The sequence below is a fragment of the Enhydra lutris genome, unplaced genomic scaffold (assembly GCF_002288905.1).
Source record: "Enhydra lutris kenyoni isolate GAN:26980312 unplaced genomic scaffold, ASM228890v2 scaffoldscaffold19, whole genome shotgun sequence".
Classification (NCBI taxonomy): Eukaryota; Metazoa; Chordata; class Mammalia; order Carnivora; family Mustelidae; genus Enhydra; species Enhydra lutris.
This window is the reverse complement of record NW_019154103.1, coordinates 2,963,500-2,981,974: the sequence shown is the minus strand read 5'-3', so window position 1 is coordinate 2,981,974 and position 18,475 is coordinate 2,963,500. Positions and strand designations below refer to the sequence as shown.

General features: G+C 41.6%; 1 protein-coding gene across 1 annotated transcript in view; it reads right to left on the bottom strand.

Moving 5' to 3' along the window:
* The window catches only part of LOC111148214 (IQ motif containing GTPase activating protein 2), a 281,437-nt gene that overhangs the window by 236,593 nt on the left and 26,369 nt on the right, over nt 1–18,475 (bottom strand). The window lies entirely within an intron of this gene.

The following is an 18,475-nucleotide window of genomic DNA, read 5'->3' as shown; positions in this document are numbered from 1 at the left end:
AAATTCTGAGGTTTAACAAATAATCTACAAGGGCGTGTGTTTTCCCATTCCTGAAGGGATTTAAAGCTTCTCATGCAATGCAAACTCTGTTTTATAGATGCCAACATCTCTGAGATTCCTCTTTCACATGTTTCTTGGCCTTTGTGAGGCTAACCCTCCTGGTCAACAGGTATCCAAAAGTTCAAATCAAAGGAGACATCAAGTGAGCAGTTTCCAAGCCCACACAGTTTATTCCAACATAAACCTAGTTTATAAGCTTCCACAATTCAGCTTTTTCTGTAGAGAACACGGCCTCCCCATTTCCTGAGTGCATGTCCTCTGCCCCGATTCTCAACAGCACTCAACTATCACATCAACCAACTCCTAGCTGTCCATTTTCATGACAACATTCTTTTCCCATAAAAAGGAACTTCTTTTCCTTCTTCAATCCTGACCTTTAATTCCGATAGCTAGAAAATCAATTTGGTTTCCAGTTTGTTCCATTACTCATCTAATGAACACTAAGGTAAGTGTGTAGCAGTGAAATGGGTCACGTGAGGCAGGAAAGTCCATATGCTCTTTTCTTCCCCCTGCCACCAGCTCCAATCAGCCATTTCATAAACGAGACCCCTGGTTCTATGCAGAAGAGTGAAGTTCAGCCGTCCATCCTTTAAAAAGCTAATCCCATGCCCTACCAATGAGGAGTCCAAAGTATCATCGTGGCAGACAAAAGGAATGCAGATCAATTTTTGAACTCTTACTGGAGCAAGTACAATGCTGAACGCTTAAGACCTAAAACTAGTATCAGAACCCTTGAAAAACTCAAAAGAGAAGGGCTTAAATTGACATCAGTATAAAATATGGCAGAATCCCACAAGCATGTAAGAACAAGTTAGATGCTTATTTATCATGTGCTTACTTTGTTTCAAGCCCTCAGGCTGTGTTTCTTAGGAACTGTCCCATGTGAGTCCTGTGACACTATGAGGCAGGTAGTTTGTCCCACCTCACAGAGTAAACATGTTTGAAGTCATTTGCCCAAGTGAAAAATAGAAACATAAGGGCTAGAAATGTGTGGGTAGAATGGAAAAAACAAACAAACAAAACCAGTATGAAAGAACTTAGGGAAATATCTCTTCTTATAGATGAGGAAGAAAAGGAACTAGAAGAAGGGAGAGGGGAGATATGGAAAAGTACCAGGACAGTCTTGGATATAACAAACCTGGGGCCAAAGAAGCAGGAGTCTCTGCACATCTCACCATCCTTTTCTTACCCTCCCTTCCTACCACTCTCAGCTTCCCAGTGTGGCTCCACTCCTTGAAAACATCCCAGACCAATGGTATCAAGAAGGGTCAGCAAAGATTTGTGTTTCTCAAAAGCATCTTCTTTTTCTCAATAAACTCAATCCGATCTGAACTTTAGAGGAGAGCCCTCAAGTTTCGGACAAGTACCAGCTCTGGAACCACCCTCCTCTGCTCCTCCACCTCAAGATCCCAGGTCTTCATTGTCTCTCCCCTGGACTCTTGCGACCATCCTCAAAGAGCCTGGTGGCCACCCCTCCTTCACCCATTCTCCTCTCCACCATCAGAGCATCTTCTGAACACAAGTCCTACAGGTATTCCTCTCCCTCCCAAGACCTGCGATGGATCCCCATTTCCTCTGGAACAGAGCTCTAGCAGACCTTCCCGTCCCTGCCCGACAAGAAGACTACATTCCAGCCACTTCTTCCAGAGAGCGCAACGTTCCAGCATCACGCCAGGACTTTTTAGGTTCTAGCGCTTCTGTACTCCACTCTGTCTCTGCCTGGAAAGCCATTCTCCCACCTTCTGTGTGTGACATCTTCTCAAGAAAAATTCTGTGGATCTCCAAGTGAGAATCCACCTACTTTCCTCAGCACTTTGGTTCACCTTTCTATTACATCATTCATCACAGATGGTCAGTCACATCTCCTGCTATAATATGGGGTTCTTCTGTACAGGAAAGGACTCTTGATTCATCTCCATGCCCCCCTCACATTGATCACAGTTCCCTGCACACAGAGAACAACAACCATGTGCTGGAAAATTACCTTCATGAAGTGAGCTCCCCATCGTCCCTATATTTTGCAAATTATGCTTTTTCTTATCCTGAGGTCTCTACAAGGTAACTGGCATGCCCACATACCCTCACCTACTCCTCCCTCTCCACTGTTCCTAACACTTCATCCCCAGGACATGTCATGATTTCCAGTTTCTTGGTTTGATTTCAGTCTAAATATGGTCTCCTATTTCTGGCAAGATACTTTCATTTTACAGTAACTTCACACATTAAAGTTTGAAAACAATATAAAACTCCTAGTATGAGTCCACGCAATCATCCTACGCTTCTCAACTTTAAAGTAGGAAGGCAGGAGTCACATTCTAAAGGAGCCACTCTCCCTGCCACCTTCCTTTTTGGCTGCTACTTCCTTCTACCTCAATCAACCCACCCAGGAGGAAGCAGAAACCTCAACAGTACTTCGTTCCTAGGCCTCAACCCTTAACTCCCTGCACAAGCCACCCAAGAATCCACCAGTCCAAGGAGAGGTACTGGGGAGCTCTCAAACAGTGACATCACCCTGTCCAAAGAGAAGATTTAACTTAATGTTTCAATTAACACATACACACACCCACAAAGCTTTCAATGGCAGTTCCAACATATTGGCCACAGCTGATAGAATTCTGCCCATCCTTACAGCTCAACTCAGTTACTTCCTTCCCTATGTCTTCCCTGTTTGCTCCCACTCAAAATGTGCTCTCTCCTAGCACCTCTTATATGGTTTCTTTTAATAGTCAACTCCTAGAAGGCAAATTTATGTCCTCAACGTGTCCAGCTCACTACCCTGCACAGGCTATGTGCTCCGTAAGACTACATGACAAACAAATGATCTTTTATATGAGGCATGGTTCATATAAAGGATCTAAAATATCATTATAATTAAACAACTGAAAGTGTGACATAATTGCAGGATGCTTAGATAGGTGAGGATATACTCCCTCCAGTGGAGGAAGGGTCAGCAAGAATCACGAACACCGGGGCACCTGGGTGGCTCAGTGGATTAAGCCCCTGCCTTCAGCTCAGGTCATGATCTCAGGGGCCTGGGATCGAGCCCCACATTGGGCTCTCTGCTCAGCAGGGAGCCTGCTTCCTCCTCTCTCTCTGCCTGCCTCTCTGCCTACTTGTGATCTCTCTCTCTCTCTCTCTCTCTCTCTCTCTCTCTCTCTCTGTTAAATAAATAAATAAAATCTAAAAAAAAAAAAAAATCATGAACACCAGGACCGGGAATCTGTTTGATGATATGGTAGGACTTAAAACATGTCCCTTTAAGGAAAAGCAGGTTAAAAATATGGTATCGTACTCATAGAAAGTCATTAATTCATAGAAATTTCATCAATTCATAGAAGTATACTAGAGTTTAGCATTTTACACACACATAATTATTCTGGGTGACTCAAACTTTAAGGAGCCCTGAAAATCTTCAGTCCTGAATATGTCGTTCAATTCGAATGTGTATTGAAACAGCTTGTAACATTTGAGATCAGCTTTTAGCCTGAAGAGCATAGCCAAGTGGTTATCTCCCCATTCTCGGGACTTAAAGAATGGCTACCAGAGATGTATACACCAAAGAAGGAACTCAGAGGAAGAGAACTGATTCCAAGAGCCTAAAATGGGCAAGGGACAGGGGTGGGATATAAAGATGAGAGAATCTAAGTTCAAAATTTCCACTAAGGCAAAACAGTCAGTAAACTTGACCCATGATATATTCTGGCTTCACACCAGCTTCCCAAAGCATTCCCCAGCTACCTGATCTTAACACGATCCGACTTCCTTTATCTGAATTGTCTTTTGAAAAAGAGTCAAAACTGAGGTTGCTATATCTCCGCAAAGAGTAAAATTAATTTTGGCCCACTGTGCAAATATGAAGAATGTCTACACTTTTTTTTTATAGTCTAGAAATTCAAAGCAGGCCATAGAGATTATTAAGGTCCACTCTGCAAACTGGGATGGGAAGGATCTAGGACTTTGTTCCAATTAGGGGAAGAACTAAAGGCAATGATTGCTAGATTTGTGATTTCTTAATTATTATTTCAGAAAAATACCTGAGGAGCAAGAAGACTTATTTTCCTTCCACGTAGGCACAAGTAAAGTTCCATTTGTTCACTGCCTGCTCCTACACACTCCATCATCCTTACACAGATCTCAGTAAGGAAGAAAGGACTGTCAAGTTTCCAAGACCAATTTAAAAATTTTAGCTCCAACGGTTAAAATAACAGGAGGAATTGTAAAACCTTTCGTCTGGATGAGCTTCTACTATTTTTAAAAGAAGAGAAAGGAATTCAAGCCATCTCTACTTGAGTATCAACTTTTTTATTCTTAAGATGGTCAGTGCAAAATGTTCCAGATTATGTAGAATCAGTCCTAAACTTATTCTCCCATTCTCTACAGATATGGACACAGATTATTTACTCTAACTTAAAAAAAATATATTTTTTATTTTTTTAATTTATTTTTTTAAAATTAACCTATAATATATTATTTGTTTCAGGGGTACAGGTCTGTGAATCATCAGTCTTACACAATTCACAGCACTCACCATAGCACATACCCTCCCCAATGTCCATCACCCAGCCACCCCATCCCTCCCACTCCCCTCCAGCAACCCTCAGTTTATTTCCTGAGATTGAGAGTCTCTTATAATTTGTCTCCCTCTCTGGTTTCATCTTTTTCATTTTTCCCTCCCTTCCCCTATGATCCTCTGTCTTGTTTCTCAAATTCTGCATCTCAGTGAGATCATAAGAAAATTGTCTTTCTGACTGACTTATTTTGATTAGCCTAAAACCCTCTGGTTCCATCCATGTCGTTGCAAATGGCAAGATTTCACATTTTGATGGCTGCATAATATTCCATCGTGTGTGTGTGTGTGCGCACGTGTGCACACGCACGCACACACACACATCTTCTTTATCCATTCATAAAAAGATTTTATTTTTTTAATCTATTTTGAGAGAGAGAGACAGAGAGAGAGACAGAGACAGACAAAGCGTGTGTGAGCAGGAGGAGGGGCAGAGGGACACAGAGAGAACCCCAAGCAAGTTTCATGCTGAGAGCAGAGCCCCACATGGGGCTTGATCCCAGGATCCCAAGATCATGACCCCAGCCGAAACCAAGAGTCCAATGCTTAACCGACTGAGCCAACCAGGTGTCCCTTCCTATAACTTTAATACTCCATAAGAATTATGATATTTTACTATTGTTTTACAGACTTAGCAGGTTACATAATGACAGTTTTCTGGGCTGTTCTCAGGGAGCAGCAAGTCACTGCTAACACTCTGTCCCTATCCTCTGAAAAACTATCCCCCAGCAAATAAGAATATCAAAAATTTCTACGAAGCTGTTTGAGCTTTAGAAGACAATAGAATACCAAGTCTTGGTCCAATTTTTCTTCAACTATTAGGAGAAAATAACCAATCACAAATAATTGAAGAAAACAAAACAACCTCTTGGTTTTGAGTGATGTGTTTTTCCTGCATGTTTCATGGGCATAGGTCTTTTTAAAAAAAGATTTTATCCATTTATTTGTGTGAGAGAGAGATTGATAGAATGAGTCGGGGAGAGGCAGAGGGAGAAGCCAATTCCCTGCAGAGCAGGGAGCCTGACTTGGGACTTGATCCCCAGGACCCAGGGATCATGACCTGAGCCAAAGGCAGATGCTTAACCAACTGAACCACCCAGTCACCCAAAGGCATTGGTCTTATTTCTCTAATCAATATAAGCTCTTTGTAATGCATACATGAAACGTAACAGATGGAAGAGATTAACATTTAATGAGCACTTACTATGTGCCAGGTATTTTACATATGTTATGTCTTAGTCCCTGCATCCCTCCTTTAAGATAAGAATTTCAATCTTTACTTCTCTAGTGGGAAATAAACTCAGGGAGATTAGGTAATTCAGGTTCAGGTAATCCAAGGATCATAAAGACCAGTAAATGGCAGAACTGGGATGCCAAACAACTCGATTCCAAGTTCTGATCTTTCTACTACACTGCAATGTCACTGCATCCCTGAGTGTGTTTGATGACTGGCCCAGCGGTGATTAAGCTCTTCTGAGGGTGTTACTAACCAGTAAATAGGGTTAGGGTTAGGGTTAGGGACTTTGTTTTTCCTACTGTAAACCATATAAAGTGATGCTCTCTTGAGAAAGTATAGAAGTAAAATGAGAGGCTTATTTCTCAGAAATGCTGTCGTCTCAAATGTAGTTCAGCAAAGGAAAAAATATCAATATTAATGCTGCCAAGTTACACTCACCAGGAATGCAGGGGCAGTAACAAGGGCAAACTAAGAAAAAAATGTCAATGACGCTACTCACGTGATACATCGCATCATAAGCAAAGTCGTATGATCTGTAAATACTGAGAACACATTTGAGAAAATTAAACACTTTTTTCTCTCGGGGCCTTCCTTTATTCTTTACTCCTCTTTCTCCCCAAAAGGCGTATTTCTGACTGCACTGACAAAGACATCTGATGAAAAGGTGTGGCTGAGTGGAAAGGGAAGTGGCTTTGGGGTTAAATGTGCCTGTAATACTGCCATATTTAGTTAAAGAGCAGTTAACTAGACACTCAGTTTTATCATCTGTAGAATGGGAATAATGCTACCCACTCCAAGAAGCTGTTGTATGAATACTTTTTTAAAAAATCACATATTTAAAATTACTTTATAGTTAAACTACAATATAAATTATTAAATAAGCAAGTTATAAAATATAAAACTTATAGATATGCATAATAAAGACAACAGATAATCTGCTAGTTTTTCAAGGATAATTGATTATACTCAATTTTCCCCTCACTTGGTGGTTTTACTGCATATCTCCATATAACTTGCAAATTGAATGTATTTGAAATTACATAAATTGAAAAAAGCAAAATTTGAATTTCACACATGTATACGCATATTAAACAGGTGTATGTAATGGGTACATATTCTTAATAATTATATAAGGTTATGTTATTACATGCACTGAAATTTAGGGGGGAAACACCTAAAGGAAATAGCAAATGTTAAAGCTTGTTTTTAAAAGGAGTGCTCTGGGGTTTTTTAATGTTTTTGAATCATACACATTTTCCAGATACTCTATATCATTGATGTGTATTACTTGTATTACTTTAATAATAAAAGATTAAATGTGTTTTAATGTTCAGTTATAGAAAAAGTAAGAGAATAAGGAATAATAAGGAATAAGCCTTAAAGCCAGTTCCATCATGGGATGCCTCGGTGGCTCAGTTGGTTAAGCGTCTGCCTTCGGCTCAGGTCATAATGCTAGGATCCTGGGATTGAGTCTTGCATCTGGATCCTTGCTCAGCAGAGCCTCCTTCTCCCTCTGCCCTTCACCCCACTCATGCTTGCATGTGTTCTCTCTCTTTCTCTCTAATAAATCAATAATATCTTCAAAAAAAAAAAAAAAAAAGCCAGTGCCATTGTGAAGCATGCCTTCCATGCACTAATTGCTCCATTTGAACTTCTAGAGAAGGATCAGTCATTGAAAACGCAAAACAATTATTAATCAGCTTAATAAGGAAAAAAGATCACAGAAGTTCAAAGACAGCAGAGAGGAAGACAACCAAAGCCAAGATATTCTGTCTGAAGGCCTTACGTGCCTAAATGCTTGGCTGAGACAACCCAACTGGAGAGAACAGGTAGGATTAAGACCAAAGCAAAATGGAATGAATGGAAGGGGACCTCATCAGAAGAATGAAAAGAAGGTTCCAACATGCCTGTGTGATGTGAGACCTTAAAAGTCTGAACCAGGGAGAAGAAAGAAAAATGTAGCGATGATTTGCAAGGGCAGAATTTGGCAACAGAACGAACAGGATGAAGTAGAGCATGGTACGGGGGAAGAAAAAGGAAGCCAACAAGCAGAAGCCAACTCATTTTGTGACTTCATATGGTGGAGGTGGAAATGGCTCAGCACCAGAAAGTCCCCTGATACGCCACTTTACATAAAGGCAAGTTTGTTTAATTAAAGAGAAAAAAAGTGGAAGCATCCCACTGTTCTAGCAATACACTAAGTAGCTGCCTTTCAATCTCGATGTATATTTAGAAGACAAGTTTAATGTAACAGACTCAATTAGAAGGCTATGATGTAGAACAGAAGGGCACTATTAATGCAAGCATATGCTGTTTGTTAGTGATTGTGAATTAACACATGATTCAGGACAGTCAATTTTTTAACTATGCCAAAAACCCAGCTCTCAAATGGATCATACCATGCAAATGGAGATATTTTGACAATACAGTCATGGATAAAGAATACTTTTCAACTGGATTGTTGGGCTAATGCAATTTAGGCTAGTTATCATTATCAAGAAGTTTCTGTTTTTGAGGACATGCAAATCACCATCATTTCACACCTTGAGGGTTTGTGGGAGACCAGACGTGTGAGAAATCATGTCACACTACATATGGTGCCAGGATCAAACAGCAGGACTTAAACCAAGGAAGTTGGGCTCTTTGTTTGTCTTTCTTATGCATATCTATACATTCATAAAGTGTTACCATGAAAATTATCGCCTACAACTGCAACAGCCCTAACAGATAAATGGACAAGTATAAATTACTTCCCCTTGTCTAAGACTAAAATGGTTTAAATTATCTGCTCCAGGTGCCAGAGCTAGATGACAGACCTGGTTTGTATTTAAAACCAACTCTTGGCTCGTGTTTAGTTTTCATCAAACTTTTGGAGGTACCCTATTCTCTTAGAGCAAACATATTTTTATTCCTTTATGTCAACAGCACGGGAAGCAGTAGGAGGAAGTGGAATGGCTCATGTGGGAAGGGAGTTGAGTTGGCAAGAGTGGGTGAAGCTAACATCAAGTCTGCTGGCTGCAGAGAATGTATACAAACCCTGATTTTGTAAACTTCTTGAGGAGGGCATAAAATACCCTGGGAACGGCCCTCTTGTGGGAAAGAATTTACCCCACTTGGGCAACAAAGCTGAAAATATTTTGGTTTTGGCTTGCTGTGTGCTTTTTGTTCTAACACGCAGTACAAGGTCCCAAGTTCAGAAACGTGGATATTCTATGAGCACAATGAATGACACCAAGGTTTTCAAGATCTTATGCTTCTTTAGTCCAAAACTGAAAAGCTTTATACAACAGCCAGAGCAGCAACCACGTTAAATAGAATTCATGCTTTTCTGCTTCAGACTTAAATTAATAACTGATCTCCCTCCAGCAGTTCTGTCTTGGCTAGGGACTGGACCACGGTACTGTACATAAACTACACCACATGTTTACTGCACATCAGAAGGGACAGCCAAAGTGTGTGTCAGCCACCAGTTCTTTAGAGGATTTGAATACGACTGCAGAATTAAGTCACTGTTTCTACTCCAGACATGAGAATCTCGCTAGCATTTGTGTAGCACAAATGTCCACGACAATGAAGCCAAGTGAAGATGGAAACTTACTATTGGTCCATGAGGTGCAAAATGCTGACAGAGAATTAATGGAGATGCAGAGTCCTAAAATGCCTTCCAAATGCCTTATAATTAAATCCAATAAATACAACAGAAAGTGTTTCTTTTGGTATGTGGCAAAGTCTCTAACTAATGGCTAAATAGTTCCAGTGTATGGCAGGGGTAGAGGGAAAGGATGGAATGGGGTGGGAGAAAGGACTCTGTGCCCCTCAGAGTTTACAATCTGACAGAACGCATACTTAATGCTGGAGACATGCTGGAAAGCTCCTTTGGAAAAAGGACAAATTAATTACAGGACAGAGAACAGAAAAGCCAAAGGGAAGAACAAAGATTATTCAATAATGGGATTACTCAGGGCCAGTTTTCCAGAATACAAGTGTTTGACATCAGGTTTGAAAGAGAGGAGAGTGAATTCAGTGGGGAAACACAGGTAGAGAAGTCAATGAAGAATGGGTGACATGCACCCGCACCTCAAGACACAATCTTGTGCTTGGTCTCCTGCCCCATTCCTTCGCCTTCAGAGTCTCCACTCTGCCCTTACCCAATCTCACAAAGGTCTCTGCATTTCTTGAGATGAACAAGGCCACTACCCAGGATGCTTTACAGCTGGCTCCTAGGCAGTGTAGTTCAAAAAGGCGTACAGTTGTTTGATGACAACGAGAAGACCATATGATAGCTCATATTCCAAGAGCAGGGCAGAGTTTCACTCTATTGATAAAAGCTTTTTCAACAAAGCTAACCGGGCACATCTAATAACACACGTAATTGCAAGGGAATCAGAGAGAGTTCACTGGGCCTCGGTTGTTAAAGCAGTGACGAAAATTACTGTAATTACTATAAAATACTCAAGCCAAGTTCCTTATTTTGCCAGTTCACCAGCATTCGGTCAATAAGGATTTGCTTTCCCTTGGAAAGTGTTCAGCATTGCATCCATGGGAGGTAGGGATGGAAATTAAGCCAACAGTCTTAGATCTGCTCTTCAAAATCCGTGCTTCCCATTCCCTCTCCAAGTCCGCCATCCACTGCCAGCCTGATGCCTCCCCTAGTCAGAGAGCCCCAGGCAGCACTAGGTGTGTTTCTGCCCTCTGAGGTGGATTCCTCTGCCGCACTCTTGGGAAGCTCCAAGCTCTCCCCTAACCCAGCTTCCCCTCCCTGTTGTGATCATGCTGGAAAGAGTAAGAGATACCTAGAAGATGATGAAGGGCAGAAAGAAGAGGTCCAGGAAGAAAATAAAGGTGGCTGTGATTGAGAGCGTAGAGAAGCCCGGCTACAGGATTGAGGGAGGAGAGGATTCAGTAGAGGGGCTGGTGGGAGCAGCTGGCGAGGCTTTGGCTCCTTGACATTCTTCCTTCCACTGCCCCCTGAGTGTTCACATGGCAGTTTCTCCTGGCACTAGTATTGCTGCATCGAGCCTGCAATAATCCTGTGACATTTTACAGATGTGGAAACAGAGACTTGGAACTGCTGAATCATTGGTCCAAGACCACGGCTGACACGTGGGCAACAGTCCAGCAGCAGCCCAGACTGACTAGCCCCTTACCTTCAGGAGACACAAACCTGCCTTTCTCAGCCCTCTCTCGACCTCCGCACACTCCCTACGTTCCCCAAACCGTGTATTCGTGACTTGTATCATAAAAAAATTGCCCTCAACGCAGAAAAGAGTGAACACATGGAAAAAATGGGGCTTGAAGAGAAGTGCCCAGGGCACAGCTTCAAGACCAATAAGCACGAGTTGCCTAATTCTTGTCTCACTTTCAGAAGTCATCCACTGTGCATTTTAGTCCCCAGCTCATCTGTGGTGCAATATTTAAAAAAGGAAACCCCACCTCCAAACTCAGGAACACCGGCATGGCAAGCAGCGAGTGCGTCACACGTACTGTGCGGGCAGCATGCGCCTGCGCACTGCCGGCCCCGGGTTTCACGGTGTATAGGTCTCAGGCACAGACTCGGCTTAGTTCACCCTTGGCTGCGCATGTGCAGGCAGCCAAGATGCAGAACCAGTAGGAACTTGTCGTCGTTCTTGGGAAGCATCTGATTCGAGGCATTTGACCCACTTATCCCATAAGTGGGATAGTTCATTTCATCTGATTTTATACGTCTTTTTTCAGAGATGGGACAATTTGGTGTTGGATGCTCTAAGTTTGTTCTTCATTCAAGTTATTCAAAACTCTTGAAAGGTAGCTTCACTCCCATTTAGTAGATAAAACTAAGCAATCTCACTCTATACACACTCCAGCACATAACCCGAAAGCTCTTTGGTTCTAAACACGTTCTCCGTACGAGCATATCTGTTATGAATTATCATTATACTTTCAAGTAGAACACAGAACCCATGCTCTTCCATACACAGCTCTGTCTCTGTATATGCAAGGGGACAACATTTAGCTTTAAGGTTTATACATTTACTGTAACCTCTACTTCCATCCATTTTATGGTCAGATAGCTATTATACATCTTTTTAAGATTTTATTTGTTTATTGGGGGGGAAGAGCGCAGAAGCAAGGGTGGGCAGTAGAGAGAGAGGGAGAAGCAGACTTGCTGCTAAGCAGGGAAACTGATGAGGGACTCAATTCCAGGACCCTGGGATCATGACCTGAGCTGAAGGCTGACGCCTAACCGAGTCACCTAGGCGCCCCCAGATAACTATTACATTGAAATGATATTCTATAACGAGGATTTAAAACTCTGGAAATTATTAACTTGATTCTATTTTCTCACTATAAAATTTGGCACTCCCATTGTACAGCCTCTTCCAGAAAAAATTTTCAACCAGGACATGGTTTATTTAAGCTTTCAATATATCTCTTTAGATTGACACAGAATGAATTTGGTCTTTATTCCTATATCCTATTGTTAGATGATTATAAACTTAGGGGAAAAAAAAGAAGGGGGAGAGGTTCTGACTGAGTAGTGACTCAGTAAATGAGGAGATAGGTTCATACACACCCGATGTTTAACCACTGAAGCCCAAGTGAAGGTAACACGAGTGGCTAGGTGTGCTCTCAGATTTGTCCCATGGCTCTAAAAATACATTCAGTTTATTCTAAGTGAAGAAGGACTCACATTCCTTCCCCTCCCCATTCCACACACACAGCATGCACACAACTTACTTATGCATTACTGTAGCTATTCAGGGGGATAAGTCAATCCATAGGCCTGTATTAGGACCAAGACTGTAAATGTTATAACTTAATTTTACTCCAATACTCTTTTCATTTAAGGAAATAAGATCAGGTTATTGGAATTTAAGAAAGTATTCTTGTGGGCGCCTGGGTGGCTCAGTGGGTTAAAGCCTCTGCCTTCAGCTCAGGTCATGATCTCAGGGTCCTGGGATCGAGGCCCGCATCGGGCTCTCTGTTCAGCAGGGAGCCTGCTTCCCCCCCCTCTCTCTGCCTGCCTCTCTGCCTGCTTGTGATCTCTCTCTCTCTGTCAAATAAATAAATGGAATCTTAAAAAAAAAAAAGTATTCTTGTAATAAATCATACCATACATTTTTATTTTAATTGGAAGGGTGGGAAGAAGAGAATTATAACATCCCCTACAGGAAATTTGGGAGGTAGAGTACATAGAGTATCAATGAGTGCCCTATAGCCCAATCCCTTTCGAGAGCTCCCTTAACCTTCCCCACTGGTTTTAGACAACCTTGTGATCATGTCTGAGATGGAAGGACTCAGATCACACAAGTGGGAATTCTACTACCTCAACTATGAGTGATGCAGCTTTGGGTCCCAGTTTTGAGCCCATTCCTCTCTTTTCCCATGGCAACTTCCTAGCCAGTGGGCAGTTTTTCAACTCCCCGTTTGTGGGTAGAATAGCTCTTTCTGATTCCCAGAGTTAATACAGGGAGAGCTGGGTGCCATCTCCCCACTCCTCCTAGGCCCGAACTTCATTCCCTATGTGCCATCCTGCTCCAACTCCTACTCAACAGTCAGGCTTTGAGTGTGGTCTTGATTTATGGCACAAAAGGTTTCTCATGCTTGTTTTCTTAAGGCAGAATTCTTTTAATTTTGATAGCTCTCACATGTTGGATGCAAGAGGGATGCTTGTCCTTAACAAGTCTACCAAGTTAACCAGAAAGGCGGGAAGTAACAGATATTAACAGCACTTTGAAAGCTGAAAACACAGAGGCACAAAAGGTAGTGACTGAATAGCAAAAGGTACCTGGCTTGTTAACAACAGATGCAGTAGAACCCACCCTACATGTGTGTGCCTGAATCTTAAGTACTAGCTTTATAAAAACAAAGGAACAAAAACCAAACAACAGCATTGTTAGAGGTATGACTTTTCTTCCCAGCATGCTCACATTCCCACCAGGCTCATCATCTCTTCTTTCTCCTTTGGTTCTTTTTCTCCTATTCTATGATTTAGACACAACCTTAAAGTCGGCAGTATAGGGAGTTAATTTCTGTGCCCTTCCAGGAGGAAGGTCACTCATGACTGAAGGACAAGGTCTATGAAGGAATGTGATTTACACAAAGGGCAGAAGAATGCATGGAATCAAGACTAAAGATGGTGAGGATGATCAGAGATAAACAAAAACCCCAACATGCTAACCACCATTTAGCGTTCATAGTTGTGCTAGACATTCTCCTAAACCCTTTACATAATTAATTTAATCCTCACAAAAACTGTAAGTAGCTACTATTATTTCCACTTACCAAATAAGGAAACCAAGGCACAGAGCCCCAGGACACCCAGCAAACATTTGTGGAGTTCAGACATGCACCAGCACAGTCTGGCTCAACAGCGTAGTTCCTACCCATGAGGCTATGTTGCCTCAAAGAGCACTCTTCTTATAAGGCAACACTGAGTGGCAAGCCCTCAAGCACTGTCTTCCTAGCTGGTCTGGAGTTCCTCTGCAGGTCAAGTAAATGAATACAGAGTAAGGATGCAGTGAGAGGAAACTCAGGTAACATGACTAAATTCTGGTATTTCTGAGTCAAGAGATCACACACAGAAATAAATATTTTATCTTTCAAAATAGCTGCCCAAGAAGTTCTATGTTCATTCCAACTTAGCTGCCATTACTGAGCACATTTTTAGAGGTCTCTATTGGAGTACCCTTCAACTCCATGATGCATTTCTTTTAAATGTCCTGAAACTTGGTCCTTAAAGATGGGATCAGATGTTTGCAAACATCCAGTAGTCAATCCAAGCCAAGTCTAGAAAATTAAATGACAAACTGAACATTACTTTAAATTTTTTCCCCTTCCTGAATGATAAAATGATCTTCATGACAATTCCAAAAGAAAGTTACAAAAAACTCTCAACTACAGAAGTTGAGGTAGGTTGCTTATTCCAATGTGTAAGAGCTAGCCTGGTGTTTAGCCTCCAGACAATGGTCACATCACCCGACAGGTGACAAACTTCCCTCAGGTTTCTCTTCCATTTCAAGATGACAATGAGAATCTCTCTCAGTCACTACAGGCAAATAGTGAAACACTGAGTTTACCAATCAGGTCTTGGCACAAAACAGACTGGATTCTAACCCTAGTTCTGAGATTCACTGCAACCGTCCCTCAGAACATAGTCTTAAAATATAACTTATGAGAAATTATACTAGTTACCAAGCAAGCTTAAATATAGCTTTAAGAAAAACATGTACTGGCAACAGGCTTCTGGGGGAGAGGACAATATATGTCCTTGAAGCTGAGCAGCTGGGGATGCCCGGCTCGCTCAGGGCGGAATGCTGCCTGCTTCAGTTTTCCGTTATCTCCCCTTCCCCAGATAGCATCAGCCGTTAGTCAGACAATCATTTCATTTGGGCTTGCTCACTGTAGATCATGTACTATGTGACCAGACATGTTCTGCCTTTCTTCTTATGTATCTCTGAGACTCATGGTCAATGTGTAACCTACACCCGCTTCCTTGTTGGTTGTTACTCTCTTTCTAATAAATAGGAGACTGAGGAGTTGTTCAGGGCGGCAGTCTTTTCGTCTGTCGCCCCCTGTCCCATTCTCTTGCAGCTGACTTGTTTGTGCCTCATTATTCTCCCGTGCGCCGTCAGGAGGTGGCAATTCACAGATTCCTAAACCTCAGCTTCTTCATTTGGGGTACTATCTAATTATTCAGGTTATAGGCAGGAAAGAAATGGCACTCAAACAGGGTAAAAACAAAGGGTTTAATGACAGCAACGATTTACAAAGGTATTAACATGAACTATGGACCATGAACAAGGTAAAGGAAACTAGCAAGGAGTGAGATCCCCAGGAGTAGCCACAACGAAGCGCCATCACCCCTCGTAGGTCTGAAAGGACAAGACAACAAAGTAGTTGCATCAAGAACTTAAGTGCAGCAACAGCAGAAGAGGGCCATCTGACAGGAGTTGTGTCTTTCAGCAGAGGAAACCAGCACCACTTCTAACCAACAGCCTGGCAAGGTGGAAGCAAGGAAAATAAACAACCTGATTCACCTCCCAAAAGCCAGAGCGCAAGGAATTGCACAGACTATCCATAATGGCCTATCTCCTAGAGCACAGAGAATGGTGGATTGGAAGGGGCCAACAAAATAGCCAGCCCCATACTGTAAGCCAATCCTCTCATAATCCCTTATTTTAGGTCTCCGTTTATCACATTCAATGGTAAATTCAATAAGGGCAGGAAGCATCTGCCAAGCCAGGACACAGCTGAGTCACTGTGTCAGTTAAGTTCCTCTTACCAGCTCTCATTATGGTATTATTTAAAATAATACCAGTGTATGAAAAATAAGGTATGATTGGGTTGTGTACAAGACAAAAAATAAGTAGGGCTTACTTATTCCTTGAAAAATACAGATCTAGGACTATATTCATACTTCTACCCTGTTCTATTAGTTTGAGGAGTATGCAATGCTTAAAAAAAATAAAAATTAAAAAAAATAAATCCCAAAGAGGTCAGAAATAAACCAGTTTAAATCTTATTAAAGCTGTAAATCTTTTCTAATGCTACTGAATTTCCCCAATTTGATTACAGGAGTATAGTTAATTTCATTTAAGAGATAATACAAGCCTAAATGATTCAACCCAACATGAGTATGTCTACTCTTAACTTCTACTAAAGCCGTTGTGGAAAGGTCACTTGGAACCACCATGCCTTTCAGGAACTGTGTGGCCACTGAGGAGACTTTTTGGTGAAGAACAGAGAAGAGAAAGCAAAACTAATCAACAACAAAAAAAGGATTTTCACATTGAGATACCACCTAACACCAGTTAGAATGGCCAAAATTAACAAGACAGTAAACAACGTGTGTTGGAGAGGATGTGGAGAAAGGGGAACCCTCTTACACTGTCAGTGGGAATGCAAGTTGGTGCAGCCACTTTGGAAAACAGTATGGAGATTCCTTAAGAAATTAAAAATAGAGCTTCCCTATAACCCTGCAATTGCACTACTGGGTATTTACCCCAAAGATACAGATATAGGGAAAAGAAGGGCCATCTGTACCCCAAGGTTCATAGCAGCAATGGCCACGGGCGCCAAACTGCGGAAAGAACCAAGATGCCCTTCAACGGACGAATGGATAAGGAAGATGTGGTCCATATACACTATGGAGTATTATGCCTCCATCAGAAAGGATGAATACCCAACTTTTTTTTTTTTTTTAGATTTTTCTTTATTTATTCGGCAGACAGAAATCACAAGTAGGCAGAGAGGCAGGCAGAGAGAGAGGGGGAAGCAGGCTCCCCGTGGAGCAGAGAGCCCGATGCGGGGCTCGATCCCAGGACCCTGGGATCATGACCTGAGCCGAGGCAGAGGCGTTAACCCACTGAGCCACCCAGGCGCCCCGAATACCCAACTTTTATAGCAACATGGATGGGACTGGAAGAGATTTTGCTGAGTGAAATAATTCAAGCAGAGAGAGTCAATTATCATATGGTTTCACTTACTTGTGGAGCATAAGAAATAACATGGAGAACATGGGGAGATGGAGAGGAGAAGGGAAATTGGAAGGGGAGATGAACCATGAGAGACTATGGACTCTGAAAAACGATCTGAGGGTTTTGAAGGAGCGGGGGGTGGGAGGTTGGGGGGCCAGGTGGTGGGTATTATGGAGGGCACGTATTGCATGGAGCACTGGGTGTGGTGCATAAACAATGAATTCTGGTACACTGAAAATAAATAAATAAATATATATATATATATATATATATATATATATATATATATCTATATATAACATCTTTTCTTAAAAAAAAAAAAAAACAAAAAAAAAAACGGGTTTTCTTAAACCTCTCCGGCACCTACCACACACGCTAAGCAGACACACCTTAGTACAGTGGCATGTAACATGAAAGATAAGGAAGGTAATGTATGACAGCAGGCCCAGGAAGCAAGCAATTCCCTCTCCTGACTTACATGTTTACCAAGTCAATTTTATGACATTTTAACAGTTAAAATCTTGGAGTGCTTGGGTGGCAGAGTCGGTTGGGCATCTGACTCTTAGATTTGGCTCAGGTCGTGATCTCAGGGTCATGGTATCAAGCCCTGAATTGGGCTCCATGCTCAGCATGGAACCTGCTAGAGATTCTCTCTCTCTGCCCTTCCCATTTGTGCTCACTAGCTTACTCTCTTAAACGAGTAAGTAAATCTTTAAAAAAAAAAAACTTAAGATCTCACATAGCAACTCTGAAAAGCAAGACAGGAACACTGAAGTCACTATAAAATTTAAATAGCAGAGAACTACAGAGAGTAACAAGTGAGTTCCCTTTACTTCACACCTAAGACCCACTGAAATCATATTTTTTCCCCTTTAGAAACCCCCACTAACTGTCTGGTGCTCCTTTAAGATGGTTTCATAAAATTTCACAAATATATCTAAGTTATATTAAAATGTTAATGAATCATTGCATACATGTTTTTCCAAAAATAGTATTTTCACTTAATACATGGACATATTTCCATGTCACTCCATGCAGAGCTACATCATTCTTTTTTTTTTTTTTAAGATTTTTATTTATTTATTTGACAGAGATCACAAGTAGGCAGAGAGAGAGGAAGGGAAGAAGGCTCTCCCCTGAGCAGAGAGCTCG